This window comes from Gnatocerus cornutus, chromosome 10 (genome assembly GCF_029298725.1).
Source record: "Gnatocerus cornutus isolate USDA-ARS CGAHR chromosome 10, icGnaCorn1.1, whole genome shotgun sequence".
NCBI classification, from domain to species: Eukaryota; Metazoa; Arthropoda; class Insecta; order Coleoptera; family Tenebrionidae; genus Gnatocerus; species Gnatocerus cornutus.
In genome coordinates this window covers 6,884,357-6,896,846 of record NC_142242.1, presented here as the reverse complement: position 1 = coordinate 6,896,846, position 12,490 = coordinate 6,884,357, and the positions used below count along the sequence as shown (strand labels likewise).

The 12,490-nt window shown below is 36.7% G+C and overlaps 1 protein-coding gene across 3 annotated transcripts in view; it reads right to left on the bottom strand.

The window, feature by feature from the left end:
- Window positions 1-12,490, bottom strand: part of LOC148167524 (Kv channel-interacting protein 4-like) — a 75,097-nt gene that overhangs the window by 49,402 nt on the left and 13,205 nt on the right. The window contains exon 1 of one of the 3 annotated variants that reach the window (XM_088048048.1): window positions 4,235-4,341. The exons of 1 other annotated variant lie outside the window; for it this stretch is intronic. The gene's annotated coding sequence lies outside the window, so the exon portion shown is untranslated. Of the gene's footprint in view, window positions 1-4,176; window positions 4,342-12,490 lie in introns of those variants that run through there. One more of the 3 variants, XM_088048049.1, reaches the window with a different exon arrangement.

Genomic DNA, 12,490 nt, shown 5'->3' with positions numbered 1-12,490 from the left:
TCATTTTTGTGAATTTAACAGCACTTCAAAACGTTTATCGTCTTACCAGCTTTGCGCTTATGGCCAAAATATTGCGTGATTGAGTCAACCGCCAGAGATATGCCACCTGAAACTTTAAAAACTTGTTTGATAGAAGAATTCAGACTAGTCGTACAGTATAAAATCAACTCAGTAAAATTTATTTGTTCCGACCGACCACTTTGATAGATGAATTCTTTATTGGCGTCTTCTTTAGGTATTTCCAAAACTATTTCAATTTTTTATCATTTGGTTGAGTCCAGTTTTTTGTCGTGGGTATTTTAAAATATTCACTTCTCCATTCATCAAAGGGAAAATTGCATTAAGTAAATTCGAAAATGAATGAGTTCCAGTTTGTGAAATAGGCGAGTGAATCAAATAACGTTAGCCCTCGGCACTTTATTCGCAATAATTTAAAGTCCTCTAAATCTCAATAATACAGAAATAATCTACATCGGTTCAATATAAATTTGGCGTAGAATAATTGGAATAGTCGTATTTAGCACATGCCAGCTTAACTTGATCTAAATATTTGAGTGTAATCAACTTTTATCCACGTTATTGATCGTCTAAATGTTAATGTGACGCAAAGATATCTCAAAAATAATTAACAATAATTAACTATTTCTTGGGCAAAATTCGGCCCGAAAACCTTTATAAATAAATGATGAACATTAATTTTTCGTTACCTAACTTCATTGTTTAAAAATTCGTTACTTCAAATATGAAAGGAATTACCAAGCGCCGACTTTTTGATAATTAATTTATAACAGTGTCTTAAGATTTTTTATTTTATCGCCACTTTCTCAAGTTCTACAGTTAATGCGGTATAATTAGAGGAATTTAGTGCCGAAGTTGTAATCACGTCTGTGTTCGCTAAGTCTATTGTTCACGATATTGTCAAAGGGGGTTAATAACCCTAATTCATATTAGACGAGATAAAATAAATAAAACTTGACAACTAAGCTTTGTGTGCGTAATTATCATCCCGACTTCTTGACACAGATACCACTACAAAACAGTTTCACCCAGAAAATTACATTTTACTGTATGCAATGCAGTGTGGGTTGCTAGCAACCAATTTTCAAGAGGCTCGTTCTTCATTAAGCACCGTTTTATGGCTCAAAAACAGTTTTTGTGGTCATGTTGTTCCGTTAATTTATCATTTAGCCAGTTCCAAATTACTAACATGCCATTTTGTTTAGTTTCCACTTCAGCTTTGTAACATACAGCTGGCATTCATTTAATGAATACGTCACTTTGTTCAGAGTTCACAAAATCCGTTTAATTTTCTAAATGCACCACAAAATTTTCATTAAATTGAAATAGGTGTAATCGATTTTTTGCCTTTTGTAATCGTTCTAAAATTATGTTTATAGGACAGCTCCCAACGGGAAAGTCGGTTTTGATTTTTTATTTATTCTAATCAGCAACTTCTTCCCGTTGGGTATTATTGTGGAAATTATTTCATTTGCGTTTACAACAAAAGTTGAAACCACAAGCGCATTGTAATATGCACCCTTAGCCAAATCGTCGCTTTTCCGGGTAGTCAGCAATTTGTAATATTTCTTACCGCGGAATGAAGACATTTCGCTAAACATTTAAATATTTGTGCTCTCATTAAAGTCAACTCGTAATGGGAATCTTCACGTAAATAGGACAAACATGAAAAGAAGGAAACGTCTGCTTTAAGTAAACGTTGTCCTGGAAAAGCAAGAGAATTCTATTAAAGTAGTAGTTACGTCTCTATTGTAAGGTATATGATGAGAAAATATTAGATGAAACATACGATGTGAGTGAAGTTTTTCATGAAACCCACGTTTCGGTTCGCACATTTTCACCAGCGAAAGAATGACCATTGCGGACGTCGTTCGGCATGGTCGACCAATTACTCTTACAGCTCCTCCCTTTTCGGGTTAAATGAAGGGCCGAGAAAATCATCAAAAACTCCAATAATTACGGGAGGATTCTACTATGCGCTATATTTTCACAATTCTTATATCATTACGTTTCCGCCAATTAGACAGTGGTGCTGAGATGTTTTTCTCGAGAAGATTAAATTTTTGCTGTTTACTAAAGCGAGTAATGAGAAAAATTGCAAACGAGATGTTTTCGTTTATCAAAGACCTGTTTAAATATTTGAAAACAAAAGAGCAAAAGGTGAGTTTTTACTCCCCGAAAATCCGACACCCTCGTATTATTCCAAATTGTATTGTTTCGAGTTTACGGATTATATCATTAATTAAGTAATAATAAGGGTGGTCTTTATTTAATGATTGTCTAAGTGCAGGATCCGCAAAACCCTACATAGTACACAAAGTGAACTTAATTAATTTTTATTAAGATAGCACAAACATTTTGAATATTTCGTGTAGAATTGAGCTATAAATGTAACTCAATTGTTTCAGAGCCGTATCTTTAACGAAATGAGCAAGATACAGAATTACAGGCTCACATTTTATTAGCCCGCACCGCAGTGCTCAACGCGCTCCACATTTCAGGAAAACATATTAGAACTGTGGGAAACTCGCTTAAAAAAAGCATAATTAACGCCAAATTGCGTTGGATAAAATCGGTTACCTTTTTCACGAGCTACAGCAAATTAAAAATCAAATAAGTAAAAAACGTTTCCATTGAAAAAATCAAGAATTTGCCGCAACCACCGGAAAATTTATTTAATCCCGCAGTTACTAGTTCGGGTAAATTAGCTACTTATGGAACACCTAATTGGAATACTGAAAATTATTTATTAAATGGGATTTACTTTGCGTTCTTACTTTAAAAAGGAACTTTTAAATCTTGTTAATTAGGGCATAGAATTTATCAGCTTACCGTTTTTCAAAATCATCCCCAAAAACCAACTCAAGGGTCACACTACCCAACCCTTATATAATAACATTTACAATTTATGAAAATAACTTCTCAATTTCGTGTAAAATAAAGCGCAGAAATTACGGTTCAAACAGATCCACTACCTTTGCGGATTCCCTTTTAACAGGATTTCATTTGAGAGTGAACACAATAACATATACTTATATTTGAGCAAAGCTAAAAAAGCTTGAAATACTTTTCCGCTCTCTTTGTTTTTAATTTTCCAGCAATAAATCAAGTGGAACATGGACATGAACGACAAAAGCTAAATTTTTGAGCTAGTGGGGAATTGTTGCCACAAAAATTTATATCAAATGAAGCGAAATGTTTCGAGATTTAGAAACTGGATTGGTTTCTACTAAATAAAATTTCTACTGTTTATACAGCATCATGTGGGAAGGTGACGCATTCCAATATTACAACATTCAAACAGCAATCCATAAAATATGTTTTTTGTACTAAAGCAATGTGGCAGCTGCCGATACACACTTTTTTCACTTTCAAACATAAATTGCGGTAACAAAATTAGGGTTATTACGGCCTCTGAGCAAACGATATAAAATTCAATTCCACAGTTCAACATTATGATCATTGTCAAATGAAATATGAACAACGTGCACCTGTTTTAGCCTCAGCCAGGATTAATTTAAACGGACCAAAACAGGGCTTTAGTATATGGAAAATTAATGTCAAAAATTATAGAAATTTAGAAAAAAATTAATGCAATTTGCCAATAAAGTAACCCCGCAAAAGCGCACCTGTTGATTAAAAAATAATTTGAAGCAAACTGTGAATAAGTTTCTAACTGCAGTTAAACGCGTATCATAAAGTAAAATTTTGCCATTCGCAGAAAAATACAAAAGAATGAATGGCTATTTATGTTGCCACCACATGGTACAAACTGCCACGTTATTATAGCGAAAATGATTATTTCTTTTTAAAAAAGAACGGACTGGAAATCTGTGCCGTGAATAAAAAAATGTGCGAGCTTTTATTTCGGTCAATGCAAATAACCGGAAAAAATGTTTTTCCTTGGCGAGTTTAATTTAAAAAGGTAACTTTATTGGAAAGCAGTAACAATGATAATTCTCTCCGCTTTATCAGCAAAACTCGAACATAAAGCATCGAAAATCGCCAATAGAAATAAACAATGGAAACATACAAAAGCAATAAGCACGAACGGGGAATCACACGTGCGACGTTAAAGCTTTCTGTCTGCTGAGGCACGTCTTAGACCGGAATTACCCTTTGTTCTAAAGCAGGATTATCTAAAATAGTTTAACTAACCACCAAAGTGAATATCAGTTTTTCTTGAAGCAGTCCTGTGACTTAAAATTGCACATACCATTCAAAGGTGCACTTATTGAAGTTTGAAAGTTGCAGGATAGCGCGCGGTTCACTCGCAGGACAGCAAGAATGAGTTTAGCGCGGTGGAGACACGTGAATACTGCAGGCGTCGCAACTCCCCCAGTGTTGCACCACGCCGGTCTATCAGCCACAGGACCGGATTATAATTCACTCTCCCTCTCCTCATGGCAACGCACTGCGATAAAAGCGCGCTGATTTATAAACATTTTATGGCAAAAGCCGACTCTGGGGAGTATTGATGGACTATAGATAGCAGGAATGTTAAAAACTTGACGAGATGAAAAAATCAAGAAGATTTTTCCCGGACATAAACTTGCGAAGAAAACTTCAGCCACTCCTGCTTATTTTCATTATTTATCCGTTTATTTACCTCCCTTTATCCCCCGGGCTTGGGCTGGTAGTAATTCTTACTCTAATTTACAGTTCTCTCAGCTAACTACTGTGCTAATAAAATAGTACTGAAGTCACAAAAATTCGGCTACGAAATATTCATTTCGGATAATTTGGGGTGAAAAAGTCAGTCAACAAGTCGAGACTTCCACCCTGAGGTGGTTGAGAATAATCGATTGAAACAAGCATAAAAATATATTATTCGAAAAACTGACATAAGCCAGCTTCTGGTTAGGATTGGAACATTTTATAAATGCTACGGCTCATGAATTCGCAATTTGCTAACGAAACGTGCCGCTTTTCTTAATTTTAACCGGAAGCTGACCCAGCTTCAAACTGCCATTTGAATAATATCAACACAATTCCTAGATTCATTACAATTTTAACGATGTCGTTCGAGAATGACAGACTAAACTTTTAATCCTGAAATTTCATATTAAAAAACTAAAGTTATTAATGTGTTGATCTGATGATACACTCAATTCTGACAGCACGTCATTAGCTAGAGGGGCGAAAATTCGGATGTGTAAATAATTCGTGACACCCTTTTATAACTTTCTTATTGCGGCGATAATATTGCTCGGTAAATAAAACCGTGCTCTGAATCACGTAGAGATCAATATTTGTACCATTCTCAGGAATATTTTTTGTTTTGGAATACTAGACAAAAAATAGGAAAAAAAACGACAGTCCATTCGCTTTATTTGTCTTTCCGTTGCGGTAGAAGGAGGGATAAATACGAAAGCTCGCGACACAACTATTAGTTTATCCTCTGCCATAAAAGATAAGTTTGTACGATCTACAAAATTCTTCCATTGATATTTTTTCCTGCGAATTTTGGATCAGTGCTATAGCTTCGTGTTACAAATTTGATAATCCCCAATTTCCGTCGCCATTTTCTGTCCTATTTTATCAGAACTTACAAATCCACGATTCATGCATCTTAATGAAAATCTAATAGCCTCATTGACTACATTTGAATATATCAGCATAACAATTTAGAAGTTCCGCTACGATTTCATCACTAAGAAGTAATCCGATCAGCCGATCACAAATAAAAAATGTGACGAAACCATTAATCTTTGTTGTAGCCCAAGAATTTAAACCTTGAACCCCAATTTCACTTTCACGCTCATTTTATAGGCGGCACACATGACGACATTTTACGTCATAAGACTTCCCTTTAAATTATACATTATCAAGTGATTCAATTAAATGAACAAAACGTGACAAGTAATTAAATAAATGTCGTGGATTAGAGCGCAAAAGAGATTAGGTCAGCAAATATACGAGCGCGTCTTGCAGATTGCATAGCTGGACTCGAGTCGACCAAACTGAAAATTGCCGAAGGGGAAAGAAATTTTTATCTCAGTAATGATCACTTTCGCGGACTTTTCACACTTTATTGCAAGCCGGCACTGGGAAAAACTTATCCGCAAATTCATCAAAACTACGAAAAAACTTCATATAAAATTAACCAATGGATATAAATTTTCCGTCACAATTACAAATATCACTTCCGTCCCTTATTTCAATTGATCTGACAACTGTCAGCACGCTGATTTATCAAAAACATGCAAATTCAATTTGCAATGCAGATTCGATTACATTCAATTTTAATTGCCCATATCGCCGAAATGGGGAATGAAATATTTTGAGATGAATAAATGGCAAAGAAAAATGATGATGGGGAATTTTTCCAGTGTGACTTTTGTGTTCTTATCTTTTATTATCTCTCGTATTAGGCAGGTACCTTCGGCCCAGATTGTTGAAATAATTTATTTGGTTGTCTGTGTAAAAGAGAGGTCGAAATGAGTAGCTGTCGGCGATGAGCTTTCATTGCACGCACAAAGGGCGTAATTTAAAATGTATAGGATCCGCTTGGAAAAAAGTAAAGTTGCGCTGTCAGGGAAGATCAAGTTTCCGTGTAATCCGAAAGCACTACTGTTTACGATATCTGTTAAGTAATAAAAATTTGTCGAAACTAGAAGAATCGGGTGAAGGTTTACGACGGAGCAATTGAGGACCTTCAGATTTTGTTACAAGTTACCGACTTTTTATAGTATTTTCAAGCGAGTTCATATAATTTGAGTTATAGACTTTCTTAACAGGTCAGGTAAAAGTGATATTTTCCAAGGAACATTTCACTTTTAACTTCTGTGTTTGCGGTAATTATCAGTCGATTTAGCGAGTTTCTATAAATTCACCGATAACGCGCAGGAAAACTTGAAAGTGGGCCGTAAATAAAAGAAGATGTGAAAGCTGCAAAGGGATAAAATCGGGAGGAACTCCAGGTAATAATTTTATTGGTGCAATAGAGAAATGGGTCAGTCTTTTGATGGCAATATTTCGTGGGTAAACGGAAAGGGAAAGTACAGAAGCGAAAGACGGGTGCGTGGCAATAAAACGAAAAATATGCACAGAAAAGTATAACCCGTGCAAGTTTGGTTTATTTACCGGAAACTTGGGCTTTTGTGCAGCTCGCAACACATCCAAAGTTTTTTTGCTTTTTTCAGCTCGCTTTTTCTTGACGCCTAATTAATTTCGGTTTTAGGACAGGAAAGGCCATTATGGTATATAATTACATCGTTTCCTAGAATTTGGGAGCATGCGTTCCATAATCTGGTTCCGAAAGTATAGGTGATCTATATTTATAGAGGCCGATGTTTTGCTTTCGCTTTCATTTGCCGAAAAGATCTATTAATTTCCGAAAACGTCAATAACGTAATATTATCCTTTTCGGACATTCGAGCGGTTTTTTGTTTTCGATCAAAGGGACCTTACCTGCGTAGGCGGCTGCTCGGTTTGGTTTGGACATCTGTTATTTTCGAGTTATTTCCCATATTTTACCTGAACTCATTCATAAAGAGATGATTGTTTGAAGATGATGGACCCCGGCGAAAAATTGGAACGTACGGAATCCGTTTGATGATTATTTAGGAAAGAATTGATGAAGGAATTTCGAATTCGGTCGAATAAATATGCAGGAGGTTTTCTGTCATGAACTAATTTTGCGTTCTCAATTTTAATTGCCTTTAATAGATACATTGTTAGTGAAAGTTGTCTAAACGTGGACAAAACCACGTGTTGAGTTGACCACATGGTCACAATGAAAGAAAACACATCTTATTTCATCGATTCATGTTTTATTCAGCGCTCGCGCGATTAAAAATCTATTTAAAAGGTGTTATTATTGAATGTGTAGTTGCTTAGTCGATTCGGTCGATTTCGACATAGAGAGGCTGGAAAGATGTCGAGATGACGATATTTCAAAAATAAACAGTACCAACAAGTTACCGTACAGGTAAACCTTGACCTATAACTTCTTAAGGGATGAAAAGTCTATTTTCTCTCGCGCTCGCACGCACAACGTTTTCTTTCCTTGTGGTTGTTTTTTATTTCACGGCTTTGGTATTGGGCGGCTGTTGTGGGTATGAGAATCCTTGAAGATAGCTCGATTACGGTTATCCTTGGATGCCTTCCGTACTCAAGTGTTTTCTTTTTTTTAGAATCAAACCAGATTTTCTAGTGGTCCTTTTGAAAATATCGATCAAGTGAATTATAGATTCTCCCCAGGGCATTGCTTCCGGGCCTCTTCTGCTGTCTCAAAAACAATTTGGTAATGGGTCGAGTGGCCGAGTGCAGGCTTGTTGCAGATAGAACGCAGAGAGACGGGCGAAGTTTAATGGGAGCCATTAAATTTAAATAAAAATGTTGTTTTCAAAGGCAAATGGACGCAGTTAGGTAATTGAACGTGTATGCCTGCTTATGCAATTTCCTTAATATATTCATAACTCTAGTTGACGTCCTGTGCTGAACGCAGAGTGTAAACGTAAACAAAACATAAGGTCAATGAAAACACTAGCAATTTAAAATCTAACGGTTCTAGCTCACCGTGTGGCCCGAATATCCATTCTAACATTTTTTCGAAGTTCTTCGAGGTCAAGGTCAAACTACTTTTATTTTTAACTTTTTCCAATAGGTATTGATGTTAATTCGCCATCCACTGCATATAAGCCGTGCCAATGACCAAGTTTACTACAACTGTACTTGTTTTTTGTCTTTCCTACATATTATTATGTATTTCGAACAATCACAATCCGCATTTTCCTCACGTACCTCCTCCCGTATCCGCGTTCTATTTAACTTCTACTGCACCGGACTTTCGTTCCGAAAACACAGAGGTCCAATTCCATCCGAAATATTGCCACCAACACCTTTGCAACCTTCGATTTTGTTTCGGACACCATAACCGTAACCAATCGAGAAAATTGAAAATCTATGGGTACTTAGATACCTAGTAGGCCTAGGTAGGTAACAACCATATCCAAAAACGGTTATGACAACCGGGGGCCGACTTTTTCTCCGAAAAGGTAACAAAAATCCACTCAGCAGTTAGGGTAATAAAGCATATAATAATACAGTCATAATCCTTAACCTTCGATTTTCAAACGGTCTTCCGAAATTTTTTCTGATTCAACAGACACTTTTATAATAGTGTAATTTACAACGCACAATTTCGCTTATTGCCTGTCTTTCAAGCATTAACAGGCAATCAGTGCTCAACATTCAACGACGTGTGGGGTTAATTATTGGACCGACTATCAGACAAAAATAGATAATTAGTTCCACTATACAGGGACTACCACAAACATGAACACTTTAAACCAACGACCTTCTCCAACTCTGCTGAAGATGTTTCTTGCATTACACTTCTTATTGCTTTGAAAGCAAAAGTAAAAAGACACTCACTTTATTATCGATAAGGACCAAAAAAAGTACTTTTACTGACACACAAGATTACAATGATTTTGCAAATTCTCCATCGGGAGTTTAATTATCTTTTCTTACAAAACTTTTATTGCACATTTGAAAATTTCAAGATAGTACCGTTATAAAAATACGAATGTTTCAAATAGGCCCTGTATATGCCACGCCGCTTCCAGGAAGTAACTTTTTCGCGAATTTTCAGCCGTTAATGGACAGATCATTAATGGAGAAAATATTTCGAAAAGCCAGAGGCGGTGTTATAAATAAAGTCAAGTTTTTATCTGTGGAAACGTTATGTGGGAAAACGAATTGGGTAATTGTCCTGTTTCGATGAAAACAAACGGCTCTCGACCGCCTCTTTTTCTATGAATGTACATATAACGGGATGAGCTGATGTAAGAAACGTGGAATGCAAATAACAATAGCAACACATGCTGAAAACAAACTGTACTCTTTATACAGCATAAGAAAGTAATAGAAAAAAAAGTGATTTAACAGTAAAAGAGAATGGTGTCTCTCCTGAAGCCGGATTTATTTTTATATAATCTATGTAATAATCTGCAGACATGGCTGCAACTGTTCATTTCATCCTGTCGATCCTTGCCCGACATTCGTCCGAAAGTCACTGCCGAAAAGACGTGACTAACGGTCTCCGCCTAAATTATTTCAATCGTGCCGAATTTCAAGCATTTTCCAACGCAGAATTTTACTTTCTGCGCCCAATTTTTCGGATTTTATCCTAAAAAATTAGAGCACCGTTAAATAAATAATTGCGGTAGTTTTTGCTAATTTGGAAATGGTTTTGGTTGAAATTTTGAAGGAGAGACGAATTCAAAGCTAGTGCATGTCATGCTAGACAATTTGTTTTATTTACACAGAAAAAGTAAAGTAGTCCAACTTTCCTTTAGACGTTTCGTAGTCGTAAAAAGTAACTTACGATTTGATACAGAATGTCACTTTCGTTATTTCATAACGTTTAGCAAGCGGGCGACACTTGCATCAGTTTTGTTTATGGAATCTCCTTGTCACATTTTGATAATCCTACGATGTGCTGAGTGCAGCATTTAAAGTCACGAACGTTCCCTGAAAAGTGTAAATTGTAAATTACTTTTGCGTGAGATTTTGCAGGGCGAGCAGTGGGCGATTTGGGAGCAAGTCGCGCGAGTACTCGAGTAGCGCGGCAAGAAGAGAAGAGGAGAGAGTGAGAGAGTGCAAGAGAGTGTTTCTTTGCGTCATGGAGAGTGTTACACTGAAACTCGCGGTCAAGTTCACATAGAAGAGTGAGATAACTACTTCGCCTCTCGCTCGCCGGCTGCAAATTAGGTTAAATATCTCTGTGTAAAATAACTCGCAGGAATGTCATGTTATGCTTAGAAATTACAACACAACGACACCAGCCGCTGCTCCTTTGTGGAAAAAATCCTTTTGCTCTCAACGCTTTGACCCGGAAGAATGAGCGGCCATCTCGCACACTAACAAATATTTGCCCGATCGTTTTCGGGAAGTCCAAATGCTAATGACCTTCTTTATTACATAACGAATTTCGTAGGTCCCAAATGTGACTTCTAGAAGATCACTTTTTTTAATTAGGGAAGGTTCGGGGTGGTCCCGTTATCTAAACTTGAATTACGCAACTCTTTTTTCGGAGAAAAGGTGCGACGGCGACGGTGACCCAAAACAACATTAAAGTGTAAGTATTTTATACCGTTAGATTTGGCTTAGATCAATATGGCCGCGATAATTTTCGGACGGGGTCAGATCGTTTCATTTCTCTTTGATTTCCTGTTATGTAACGTTTTTGGTCGTCTCTTTTCTCTTTCCTCGGACGAAGGACAGTTCTCCTTCCTAGAGTAAAAATGTGGAACAATAGTGACGCTTTTTTCCTGTTCGGATAACGGAACTGTAAACTTGATTGCGATATTTATATGCGCAACTGTGAGTTCAAACGATCCCCATTTTTTTTACACTCAAGTCATGGTCACGGGCAAAATATCTCACCATTGCGACTAAACGAAGATATTGACCCCAAAAACGTATTCTTCTTGGTCTAAAACTTGTAGCGAACGCGCAAAATTTCACGAGGGTCTTTCATCTATTTCGGAAACTGCTTTGTTCAGGTGATTAAAATGCGATTGTCACAAAGCTTGTGAACATGCGTAGACTTAAGTTCAAGGCTCCGACCATCCCACAGAAGCATAGAGGTTATATCATAAATCTAATAATATGTAAGTCGCCTCTTTCCAGTCGACGAATCTTTCGCGCTTCAGAAAAAAATTGGAAATTTTCTAACACCGCGATGCTTCGATCGGCGAGCGCGAACCTGAAATCAAGAAAAGGCACAAACCGGACGCGCTGGGTTGCGGTCAAGTGAAAGGATCCGTATGAAATTTAGTCGTTATGTAACAGATGCAAAGAATGTATCGAAGATGATTTGAATAAGTTGATTTACAGTAAGGCCCTATCCTGCAAAAATCTACTCTTGTTGACGGAGCAAGTTATTTTCGACAATTTTCATGAGTCAGACACTGGTCAGTCGATTCACGTAGGTACTCTTGACCAAAAACATGTACAATAACTGGAAGTACAATGATAATTCGACTTAATAATAACAAAAAGATGTCTGGCTCCAATTACAACGCCAAATGCACCGCGCAGTTGCCCGACAATACAACTGAAAAAATGCAGGTCAGTTACAGCACAAATACAAACTCAAATTCTCCCAGCCTCTCGGTTCCATCATCAATCAATAGTACAGAATTAATAGAACATTACAATTACAGATTGGACAACGACCGGAAAGCGCTTCGTTTTTGCACCCTTCGATAGTGCAGAGGTGCAAATAAAGGACTAATAAAAAAACTCCAAGAATTCTATTTCATTGGACTCGATCCGAGGATACTCAATAATGATAATTAATTCCATCACTGAAGCTGCCATTTGAAAACTCGAAAACTATAAAATTATCTATCAGAAATGACACAACTACTGGCGGCACCTTATTCAATGAATACTATTATTATTATTAACCAGACAGTATTTGTTTATAAGTTAGCAAACATTGCAACCACAGTTA